Source organism: Panthera leo, chromosome C2, assembly GCF_018350215.1.
Source record: "Panthera leo isolate Ple1 chromosome C2, P.leo_Ple1_pat1.1, whole genome shotgun sequence".
In the NCBI taxonomy this organism is placed as follows: domain Eukaryota; kingdom Metazoa; phylum Chordata; class Mammalia; order Carnivora; family Felidae; genus Panthera; species Panthera leo.
The window spans coordinates 97040633-97053690 of NC_056687.1; the positions used below are offsets into that span (position 1 = coordinate 97040633).

At 36.9% G+C, this 13058-nt stretch overlaps 1 pseudogene; it reads right to left on the bottom strand.

Annotated features, from left to right (window-relative positions):
• Nucleotides 1-529: 529 nt before the first annotated feature.
• On the bottom strand, nucleotides 530-840 carry LOC122198922 (annotated as a pseudogene).
• Nucleotides 841-13058: the final 12218 nt, after the last annotated feature.

Consider the following 13058-nt stretch of genomic DNA (forward strand, 5'->3'; position numbering starts at 1 on the left):
AACTCATTATGCAAAAACATTTCCCAACCCTCAGAATATTGATTTGAAGGTGAGATTTCCAACACATCATACAACATGGAGGTTTTACTTAAAGCACTTACTTAAAATATCCATATATCTTCTCAAGCTTTATTTTCTGGCATAGAGCAAAAGTGGCTCTGAAGTCAGAATGGGTTCAAATTCTGGCTCACTACTACTACTTATAATAATAATTATTATTATAATTATTGTTATATATAATTATATAATAATAATTATATAATAATGCATGATTATATTATTATTTTGTAATTCTATAATAATAATAATTATTATTATTATTGTATTCAAATACCAGTCTGATCACACATGGTCCAAGAAAACTCAAATAATAAGCCAAATATAAACACATGTTAAAGACTGCTCTTCAAACATCATGGCCAATGATGCTATGTTTATTGTATTCCTTATCTTATTGTTTCAAATGCCAGTCTGATCACACATGGTCCAAGAACACTCAAATAATAAACCAAATGTTAAAGATTGATTTTCAAACATTATAGCCAATGATGCCATGCTTGTCTATGATCTTGCCAACATCAAATCACATCCATACCTCAGTAGCCACCAAACCATTCAACAGAGCTTCCTTAACTATGAGCTGTTTGAAGCTATGATTTTGAACACTCTCAACTATTTATTTCACGCTCTGAATAGCTTTAGGGGTCTTAGCAGGGGTTGGAAGAACCAGCTCAACCTTGGCATTGGGCCAAAATGTGGCCAATCAGGTCTCCGAGTAAGTTATATCAGTGTTTACCAGCACTGGGCCTTCCCTGTGAGGTTATGGACAAACTGGGCCATGGTTCCAAGATGCATAAAGGGCTCACAACTTATTAGCTGTGTGACTGTTCCCAATAGTGTTGCTATGTATCAAATCAGTTCAAAATTTGGTAGCTTAAAAGTAATTATTGTGTTGTCTCACAGTTCCAGTGGAATTTGGGAAGCCATGGCTAGGAAGTACTGGCTCCAAATCTCTTATGAGCTACAGTCAGTGTGAATGGAGCTAGAAAAGCAAAGACGGACTGGAGCTGCGGGGAGCTGGTCAGGCACCTCTCTCTCTTCTCCAGATGGCCTTTCATTAGAGCTATTTTGAGCTTCCTCAAAACAAGATGGCCTCAGGGCTGTGGACTGACAACATGGCAGCTCAAGGCTCCAGTACAAGTGTTCTAGTGATGCAGGTGGATGCTGTGTCTTCTTTCCTGACCAAGCCTTGAAGTCACTCAGTGCCACTTCTGCCACATTCTGATCGTTTTATGTGAGTTCCAAACCCAACCAGATTCAAGCAAAGGAATTAGACTTCCCTTCTTAATGTGGGAGTGGCAAGATTTAAGAAAAACAAATTTAAAGAGAGATATTGCTATGGCCATCTTTAGAAAATAAAATCTGCCACAGTGACTTTGGACAAGTCAGCTAACTTTTCTGTGCCTCGGTTTCCTTACCTTTAAAATGGTTATAATATATGGCACTTCACTGGGTTCTGGAGATTTAAAGGAGCTAATACATTTTAAGTGCTTAGAACAGTGCCCAGCACGGAGAATGTCATTCCTTAAATTTAATTTTGTAAATTTAATTTAATTTAATTTAATTTAAATTTTATTAGCATCCTTCAAGTCTCAGCACAAATATCACCTATTCTGCAGAGCCTTTCCTATTAGTCTCACAGATTTTTCATTCTCCCTTGAAGCTTAGCATGGTACCTCTTTCCTAATCCATCTTTTCAGATTCATTGTAATCATATGTTCATAGCCCTAGATCCTCCAATGTACCGTGAACTTCTCAGGAGAGGGAAACAAAATGGCTGCTCAGTAGCACAGGTTTGTTTTTTAGAGAATGACTCAGTCCAAAGTACAGGTACAAATGAAATGAAAATGAAAATGTAGATGAAGGTAGATGATGAAAACAAGCTAGGATAATACAAAATAAAGAAGGTAGGATATAGCAGGTAATGAATATCTGACTTCCACTTAGGTTTACTCTTCAGTCAAACTTCTAAAGGTTACAATTGCCTTAAGAGGGGGTTGCAAGAGATGATAGGATTTCCTATGACAAAACAGAGCAACAAGTTGAAAGCTCTGGCCTCGAATTAACATCTAGAAAGTAGATTAAATCTGTTGTAATAGACTGCTAAAATTTAACCAGCTTTTCCTACCACTATCATTTAGCATTTAAAGTGTCATAATTAGAAACACTGAAAGAAAACTGCATTTGAGAATGAACAAAAGCTTTAAACTTATGAATGACGTGAATCTGCAGCATTCTATTGTTTTTACCAGAGAAAGCAACATTAATGGCAATCAAACACAACAAAAAATATCTGTCCCCAGGTATCATACAGAAATCCACAGAATTTTTACTAACAAGCAAGACTGACAGGTACTTTCACCAATAGAAAGGTACCTGTATATCACAGGAGAGTCCTTTAAGATCATAAGTGAGACTTAGTCTCTTACATCAAGAGTAATCATTTAAATTCAATAAAAAAATCATAGTACATTAACATTTCAAAAAGCCATTTGTGAATAATATGCCTCTAGAATTTATTATTTTTATTATTTTTTTTTTGCTCCAGAGTCTAGAGATATTTAAAAATGAATTTTTTAGTTGAACTCTAGGAACGTCAGATCTCAGAAACAACAGACCAAAAAATTCTAATTAGCTGTGATGAACGTTGATTATAGAGCACGGATATAACAATGATTACAGAAGAAAAAAAAAAAAAAAGAGGTGATGCATCAGTCCCACCTATCAAGTATGGTTGTGTAATTAGAGAAATTTAATCACAGCAGGCATATGTGATGTATTTGTATTTGTGCCACTTTGTGGATTCACAGGCAGAACTTTCTCAGAAAATACAAAAGGAATAACAGCATTCCTATTTTATAAGCTTTACCTTTAAGCCATTTACTTCATGAAGGTCTTTTTTTTTGTTCTTTTTTCTATTTCTTCCCCATACACCCCACAGAAAAACCATTTCTTTTTCAGCAAAATACTCCATACTATTACCTTATTCAGTTGTTCTCTTCTGAATGTTCCCAGCTCATTAGGATTAATAGAAGATATGCATATGTTCATAAGGAAAAATAGGCCCTATTTATCTGAAGCATTTAGTTTTAAAGATATGGTGCCCCAACTGAGTTTCAGAAGGAAACAGAATAGACCCAGTGTGTCTAAAGATGAAGCCATGAGCAGTACTCTCAGGTTCTGTGACATCAGCCAGAGCTTTGCTGGCTCATGAATAAGTTCCAACATATAAGAAATCACTTGGCCAGGTGAACTATCACAGAAGATTCAGTGACCTGTTAGAAGGTCACAAGGTTTATCTTGAACAAGAGTCTGTCTTGCAGCTTGTTGCTTTTTGATTTCCTGATTTAAGTGATGGATGAGAAGAAGAGGTCACCTAGGCAGTACAGAACCAAAACCAAAGCAAGACAAACACAAAAATGCTGTTCTTGCAATATATTTGTAAAAGGTATTTGAGTGATCATTGGTGAAGTTGGATTAAACTATATAGTTTAACATCATGACAGTGTATCTGTGTTTGCCCTGAAAACTCTGCTTAAGTACAGCAGTCTCCTGTTATCGGTGGGGGATATGTTGCATGACCCCCAGTGGATGCCTGGAACCATGAATAGTACCAAACCCTACACTATGTATACTATGTTTTTTCCTCTGCATACATACCTATGATAAAGTTTAATTTATAAATTTGGCACAGTAAGATAATAACAACAATAACTGATAATAAAGTAGAATAATTATAACTATATGCTATAATAAAAGTTATGTGAATGTGGCCTTTTTCTCACTCTTTCTCTCTTTCTCAAAATATCTTATTGTGCTGTACTCACCCTTCTCCTGATAATGTGAGACGGTAAGACTCCTACATGATGAGATGGAGTGAGGTAAATGACATAGGCATTGTGATGTAGTGTTAGGTTACTCTTGAACTTCTGATACTATGTCAGAAAAGGGATCACCTGCTTCCCAACCATAGTTGACTGTGGGTAACTGAAACCAAGGGAGGCAAAACTGTGGATAAGGGGGACCACTTTATAACAAAATAGAGAAATAGAATGAATCGTTAGAAGTTCACACACACACACATACACACACACACACTTTGTGTAGTTTCTTTAACATTTGTGTATAATTTTTCCAGACTCAACCTAATACAATGCAAATATATTCACCCATATTATAACCTTGTTTAAAATATTCAGAAGTTCATCATCATGCATTTCAACTGCAGAAAAGTTTCTCTTTGATAGAAAATGAATTTTTGTATAAACATATTATTAAAATGGGAAGAAAATGTATCCTATTTTTACCTGAATCTAAGAAAGATCTCTGTATATCAAAACAGATATCCTAAGTCCTTTTCATGACTTAAGAAATTAGATGTCATCCTTCCTCCCGTCAACACACGCGTAAACCGTATCTATTTGATTAAAAACTTCAGTACATGATGTAGTTGTTCAAATGCTTGTTGAGAAAAGGAAACTGTCCCAATACATGAGTGAAGCAGGCACTGGTTGTAAATGACCTGTTTATACTGTGTAAATGGTGGGCAAGGGTAAAGATTGTTGACAAGAAGGGATTAGGCCTGAGTGTTGTCCTTTGCTATGGTAAGAGAAACTGTGCATTTCATATGAAATCTCTCAATCTTTAAATCCATATAAACAATTTATATGGACCAAACAAGAATTCTTTGGGCTGACTTGACCTACCAGCTACCGGCTTGCAAACTCTTCTGTACTAAGACTGCTGAAAGGATCATCAAGTAGAAGGTGAACCTCTGTAGCCAGAGGCTGCTAGAGCTCAACCGGACAGACTAGAACCCCACTTCCAACGGCCTCATAAGAAAATATGTGTGTGGTGTGGCATACTTCAAACTAAATTAAGCCAAGTCAATAACTTGGACGAGCAAAGAGTACAGGGAGATTGTGGGGGAGAGGAGAATTACCCAGAGAAAGGTGCCAAGGGAAAGCTGGTGGTTACAGAAAACACTGGTCAGTCGAGGGTCCCAAAGAAAACTGGCTCACCACAGACAACCAGCTATCAGGTGTTAATCATAGAGGAGGACACAATAAATTTCCATGAACAGTACTAAGAACGAATGAACTCTGGCATTATTTATGCCAAAGTGAAAATTTTTAAGCCAGTTGTTTAGGCTTCTTAAAATTATATATACCAGGATGGGCCCCAGAAAAAGGGTCTGAAGGAACATAAACCTATGTGAAGAATGTAACTGTCACAGCAAATGCATATTTTGTTAGCTGATAAATTAGCACAGGGACAAACAAGGCTCATAATGTAAGCATTGACATAAATTACTGTGCAGTAACATGGCAATTGAAATGTGTAAGAGACTCCTCTGCTAATCTACAATTTCCCACTTTACTGGTATCCCCTGGATGTTTAAATACGAGGAAGAAGATTAAAACCCTCAGTTTTATCTTGATGTCCTTTAGCAACCTCAGTTTAGGCTATAGGAATATGGCACACATACAGGAGAAGTGGCACAGAGCCTTCCATACCACCTGTAGACCCAACCATTAAATGTGAAGAACATCCTTTCAATAACTTGAGAGCTTTTCTTGACCAGAATTTCACTGCCTTGACAGTCTGAGAGTGCTGAAAAGGACTGCTTAATGAGGGAGGGATGCTCAAAAGCAGGTTGAGCATGAGGTCACCAGTACGATGGATTGGGCAGAGTTACTCTCTTCTACTTGGGAGACAAGCAAGGGCAAAAATAACACCATGGCCATCTCCAAAGTAAGAGAAAATTAGACTGTTTTCTGAAAGAATCTGCTATTTAGGTAGTGGAGAAGAAGTGAGTACTTGGACTGGGAAGCAAGGTCAAGCTAATAAAAGCAGTAAGTAGAAATTGTCACTCTGCCTAAAAATAGCACCCTGGTTTCAAACCAAATCAAGGGTAAATTCTCGGGCTACCTCGCAAAGCCTGAACTGCAAAGGAAGGAAGAAAAAATCAGATTCCCCATGGCTCTTGAGTTAGTTTTAGTTCTCTTCCACAGACCCAGCATAAACACAGGTTTTAATAATAAATGGAATTCAAAGCACTGTTTGTAAAAAGATTCGTACTTTCTTCACAATAATCCTGGAAGGGTATTATGATCTAGATACAGGCATACCTCATGTTTATTGCTCTTCACTTTATTGCTCTTTCCAGATATTACATTGTGTACAAATTGAAGATTTGTGGCAACCCTGCATGGAGCAAGCCTTCCAGAGTCATCTTTCCAACAGCATTTGCTCACTTTGTGTCTCTGTGTCATATTTTAGTTAATTCTCATAGTATTTAAAGCTTTTCATCACTATTAGCTTTGTTATGGTGATCTGTGTTCCACGATCTCTGATCACCATTGTAACGGTTTGGGGGTACCATGAACCACACCCATATAGAATAGCGAACTTAATAAATATCATGTGTGTTTTCACATCTACACTGACCAGTCAATCCCCCATCCGTCTCCCTCTGCTCAGACCTCCCTATTCCCTGAGACACAACAATATTGAAAGTAGGCTAGTTAACAGCCTTTCAATGGCCCCTAAGTGTTCAAGTAAAAGGAAGAGTTGCATGTCTCTCACTTGAAATCAGAAGTTAGAAACAATTGAGTGAGGAACACACGTCGAAAGCTAAGACAGGCTGAAAACTAGGTAGGCCTCTTGCACCAGTTAGCAAAGTTGTGAATGCAAAGGAAAAGTTCTCAAAGGAAATTAGGCATGCTACTCCAGTGAATGCACAAATGTTAAAAAGCAAAACAGCCTTATTGCTGATATGGAGAAAGTTTGAGTGGTCTAGATCAAAGATTAAACCAGCCACAAGATTCCCTAAAACCAAAGCCTAATCCAGAGCAGGCTTTAGCACTCTTTAATACTGTAAAGGTTGAGAGAAGTGAGGAAGCTATAGAAGAAAAGCTGGAAGGGTCAGTTCATGAGGTTTACGGAAAGAAGCAGTCTCCATAACATAAAAATGCAAGGTGACACAGCAAGTGCTGATGTAGAAGCTGCAGCAAATTATCCAGATCTGGCTAAGCTAAGTAATGAAGGTGGCTACACTAAACAACAGATTTTCAAAGAGATGAAAAAGCCTTCTATTGGAAGGAAGTGCAATCAAGGACTATCATAGCTGAAAAGAAGTCAACACCTGGCTTTAAATCTTCAAAGGACAGGCTCTTTGGTTAGGGGCTAATGCAGCTGGTGGCTTTAAATTGAACACTCATTACCATCCTGAAGATCCTAAACCTTTAAGAATTAGCTAAATCTACTCTGCCTGTGCTCCATACAAGGAACAAGGAAGCCTGGATTACAGTGCATTAATTTAACAGCATGGTTTACTGGATATTTTAAGCCCGTTGTTGAGACCTACTGCTCAGGAGGGGGAAAAAAAAAGATTACTTTCAAAATATTACTGTTCATGGACAATGTACCTGGCCACCAAGAGCTCTGATGGTGATGTATAACAAGATTGATGTTGTTGTCATGCCTGCTAACACAACATCCATTCTGCAACCCATAGATCAAGAAATAATTTCAACAGGCATTAAGGAGGGCACTTTTTGGGATGAGCACTGGGTGTCTTATGTACGAGATGAATCACTGGGTTCTACTCCTGAAGCCAAGACTACACTGTATGTTAACTAACTTGAAAATATTTTAAAAGAGGAAGTAATTTCAACTTTCAAGTATTATTTCTTAAGAAATATATTCCATAAGACTATAGCTGCCAGAGACAGTAATCCTTCTGGTGGATCCAGGCAAAGTAAATCAAATACATTTTGGGAAGGATTCACCATTCTAGATGTTATTATGAAAATTCATGATTCATGAGAAGAGGTCAAATTATCAGAATGAACAGTAATGTGGAAGAAGTGGATTTTAACCCTCATGGATGACTTTGAGGGGTTCAAAACTTCAGTGGAGGAAGTAACTGCATATGTGTTTTAAGTAGCAAGAAAATTAGAAGTGGAGACTGAAGATGGGACTGAATTGCTGCAATCTCGTGATAAAACTTGAATAAATGAGAAGTTGCTTCTTATAGATTAGCAAAGAAAGTAGTTTCGTGGGATGGAAACTACCCCTGGTGAAGATGCTGTGAAGACTGTAGAAATGACAACAAAGGATTTAGAATATTACATAAACTTAATTGACAAAGCATCAGTTTAAGAAGATTGACTCCAATTTTGAAAGAAGTTCTACTGTGGATAAAATGGTATCCAACACAGCATCTCTTGCTATAGAGAAATCGTTCATGAAAGGATCAATCAGTGATGTAATATTTATTGCTGTTTTATTGTAATAAATTGCCACAGCCACCCCACCCTTCAGCAGCGGATACCCTGACCAGTCAGCAGCCATCAACAACTGAGGCAAGACCCTCCACCAGAATAAAGATTATGACTTGCTAACAGCCCAGATGATGATTAACATTTTTTAGCAATAAAGTATTTTTAAGTTTATTTATTTATTTTAGAGAAAGGGAGAAAGGGGGAGGGGCAGAGAGGAAGGGGCAGAGAGAGGAGAGAGAATCCCAAGCAGATTCCACACTGACAGCAGGGCTTGATCCCATGAACTGTGAGATCATGATCTGAACTGAAATCAAGAGTCAGACGTTTAACTGAGTCACCCAGGTGCCCCACTTATAAATTATTTTTAATTAAGGTATGTACAAGTTGTTTTGTTTTTAGAAATAATGCTATTGCACACTTAATATACTACAGTATAGTGTAAAAATAACTTTTATATGCACTAGGAAATAAAAAAATTCATGCGACTTGCTTTACTGTGGTATTTTCTTTATTGAAATGTTCTGGAAACAAACTTGCAACATCTCCAAGGTATGCCTGCATTCTGAAAGAAAACATTAAGTTCAGTGAAGTCACTACAGTCACCTAGCTGGCAGCAGAAAAGTCAGGATTAAAGCCCAATAGGTTTTCAGACACTTAATGTAATAATATTTTAATGGCACTCAGATTTCTGTGCTCTCTCTCTCTATATACATTCTTTCAGTGTTATTCCAACTGTTATGTTTTTATCTTCATCAGCCATTGTCTGATTTTTCTGATCTTGTCATCCTTGGTTACTTGTTCTCCATTCAGTCTAAGGCACCTACTACAGTATCATTCACTGATCCTGTTATTGAAGGGCAAGGTTACAGTGAACTTTTAAGACATTTGCTGGGGGGTTTGCCCAAAAGTACAGGGCAAAAGCAAAGACAACAGGAACAACAACAATGAGAACAAATTCTCAAAAAGAGGAAATTAAAAATGTTATACTGCCACAGCAATAGGACTGGAGAAAAGTTGGTGTGGTGGGGAGCGAAAGGGGATTAAACCCTAGAGCTGAAAACCAGAAAAATAAAAAAGCTGAAATGTTCAAATTTGGGAAAAAAAAACAGTGAATTTTGAAGAAAAGGAGAAAAACATGCATATAATAAGAATTAATTTCCATATGTCTCTAAAGGAGCACCAGGAAAAGGAAGCAATTTGGCAAATGTATCTTTTGTGTTTAAACATCATTTTGATTTGTGATAGATACTTGTCTTTCAAGTATTACATTTTCCATACCTGGAAAAGATTGGGAAAATAGATTCTTTAAGCTGTTTATGAACTAAATTCTATCTGACTTTTAACATAGAGAAGAATTTCAATAATAGTAAAGATCTGTGATAAAGGGGAAAAAAAGAGGCACTGTGCTTAGTTTATTTTCTTGAAGGAGCAGTCTCTCGAAAATGTAATCAACTAGAATTTGGCATATTATAGATCACATTTAAATTATCTTTAATAAAAAGGAGTAAACGACTTAGAATAAACTCTTAAACATGTACACACACACACAACACGAGGCTAATGACTAGAAAACAGACTTGCTTTTCTGAAGCTTGCAAAGAGAGAAGAGCTTCTCACCTTTCACCTGCAGCCTCCTCTCCCCAATGACAGAGCTGCTATTGATTATAATCCACTGTCTGGTGCCTGAAAGCTAAAATCCAAGTAATTACTGCTGGTGGTTTAACAGTTCTGTTTGGGTGAAGGGATGGAGGTAGATTGAGATAATTATCCAACAACTTATTATCTTTTAGACTGCTGGTCAACCTGTACGTCTTTGAAACTAAGCATCTAAAGCTTTTAATTGCAGAGAAACTCTTGGGATAAAATATCAGCTACTGATATGTAGGCAAATTAGTTCATTTTTGTACATGTAAAAAGAATACCTGTATCCTTCCCTTCAATATCCTCCCCTCTCCTGTCACCCCAATTCCCAATGGCCATTGATACTATGAACTCACCTCCTTCTGGGGATAACTATGGCCATAAAGCTTGACTCATGAAAATATTAATGGACTTTGTATTTTCCCTTCATGCTTTTCTTCCAGTTTCTTTCTGCCTTTAGAAAGGGAAATCAAAGAATCTCCTAGTTCACCTCTTTTATCACCCTTGTGAAACATCTGTCACTTGGGAAAGTAGATTCATTCACAAATTTATCATCAGGAAATAAAAATATTTGCTGAATCACAAAATATAATATATGCCTACACAGTCAATAGTGAATTCCCCAGTCTTGGGGGCTATTTGCTTCAGGAATTGGCATTTTAGGATCTCTATTCTCAACAATTTGAACTCCTCCCTAAAGTCACCAATTTCACTGCTGACACACACTCATGTTCTTTGTGTATTACCCTTGTATTACAGTGAATTGCTCACAGGCTTTCAAAAAATTAGAAATAACATTGCATCTTCCTCTAGGTACTTTTTCATTTTTCTCCATTCTCTGTCTAAGCCCTCATTCCCCTTACCCATAGCATCTTTTCACGTGTCCCCAAAACTTCCTCTTCAAATTCTCTGTAAGCTGATAGCTGTTTCCATAATTTTTGGAAAAAAAATACATTCTTAAAGTCACCAAGAGCATCTTTATTGTAAGCTCAGTGGCTTTTTCTCCACACTAATTTGCCTTGAGCCATATTAGGTAAAGGAGGAAGTTTGTGAGTGGGTGCCAGGTTCTCCACGTGATACAAATACCATCTCTTTGTTTCCATCTTTTCTATCTGCAGTGCTCATTTTATTGTTGGCTTCCAGACTAACTGTCCTTAAAGTACTTTTACGTATTGTCATTCTTTTGCTCCCATACTGTCAATAGCACTTCCCTCCCTGCCCCATAAATGCATCAGATCTAAACTCCCTTTGCTTGTCTCATATGGTCCTCCATCAGTTTGTACACAGAAGTCATTCGTTGGGAGCCAACTTTGAGGAAGATTAACCTGGCAGTTTGTATGCTCCAGCTGTTCCCCATGAAGAATGAGCTTATATAGGATATAAGAAGGGAAGTAATATCCTTTATTTGCTTTCAATTGTACTCATATTTAATCTCAAATCTCAGGTTATAACACATTAGAACTTTAATCCTTATAAAAGAAAATAAATTGTTTGGAGGGGGGAAAAGGCTTGTGACAGCTGAGGGGCTCATAATCTCATTCTGGTGAGATTATTTATTAGTTTTCCCCAGTTGCTTTATTTTTAGGAATGCACTGATGGCTATTGATGATCAGATGCAAAACTCTAAACTACTTATACATAAGTCTACGATCATCACATAGAATGTAGGGAAATGGTTACCATTATGAACTCAATTTATTTGTTAATACTTCATTAGTTTCATGTTAATATTTCTTTCTTGAAGCTTAACCCACAGAGAATTTCATTACCACTACTATTCAGGTGTCAAATCTCTTTCTAAAACAAAACAAAGGAGAATCTTTTATAAAAGTGGATCTTTAGTTTTGCAGACAAAAGAAACTGTGAAAAAGAAGATTAAATCTTCATCAGTTTAACTCACAAAGCAGATGCATAGGGAAATAGCATTATTCACCATTTAAATTGCCTAATTAGTCTTGGGAGTTTTTTTTTTTTTTTTTTAGTCTGTCCAAGGTAAAGGAATTCTACATCCAGTTATAATAATGCTAAATTTCTAAATAGTAGATTTAGGTAAATCTTCCATTGAAAGAAATAAATCACTTCTGTGCTGAGGAAACTCTATTAAGATACCATCTGAAAGATCTATGGAGCCCTGAAGTGGAATACATACATTTTTAAAAGGATAAACATAGGGGAAAATGTCTGTCATGCTTTACAGCGAATATATCCACCCACATGTTCAAGAGCTCCCTGATTTATTCTCAAGTAACAACCTTGACTCTTTAAACATTGTTTATGATGGTCAAATTGGAACATACACAGAGTTTGAATACAAGCTATCTGCCAGTAGACTTCCTTTTGAGAATAAAACATTCTTAAAGCATCATTTACTTTCACAAACAGCATATGCTCACCATGTGGCACCATTCTTGTTAACACCAAAGTAGCAATTTGAGCTTAACAGCTTATAATAATAATAGTATGTGATGTCAAGTCCTCAGAGTCTCAGATGTCAAAGGTGATCATGAACATAAATGCAAATTCCCAAAATCTGCTCTGCTGGGAGAAAAGAGTCTTGCCAAGGCCAAAGAATCCAGTAGAAATACAAATGCGTGGTCTCCGGCTTCTAATAAGCCCAGAAATTGTCTTTCCAATTTCTCTGCATCACCTTCATCTGGTTCTAATGCATATACATGTCTAGTGAATTAGTTCCCCTTGGGGGAAAATTTTGTTGTTTCAAGACCTTGAGATTTTCAATGAAGTGCCAATGATCTGATACAAATTGTTGAAAGTTTTATATTACAACTGTTCTCTTTTATACGAGCCGACTGTTTACTTTTCGAACACCTTCAAACCTTCTAGCATTTCAGAATAATGTTTAAAATATGGCACTATTAAGAAACTTCAAGATTACAGCTGTGAAAACAGACCAAGTCATTATAATCAGTGAGAAAGTCCCTTAACTGGGATTTCAGAATATGAAAGGAGCCCATGCACAGAATTGGCAAGGTAAAAACCAAAGAGAGAAAAGAGAGAAAGAAAGAGGGGAAAAAATCCATCAAGCAAAGAAAGGGGTGTTTCCATTCTTGA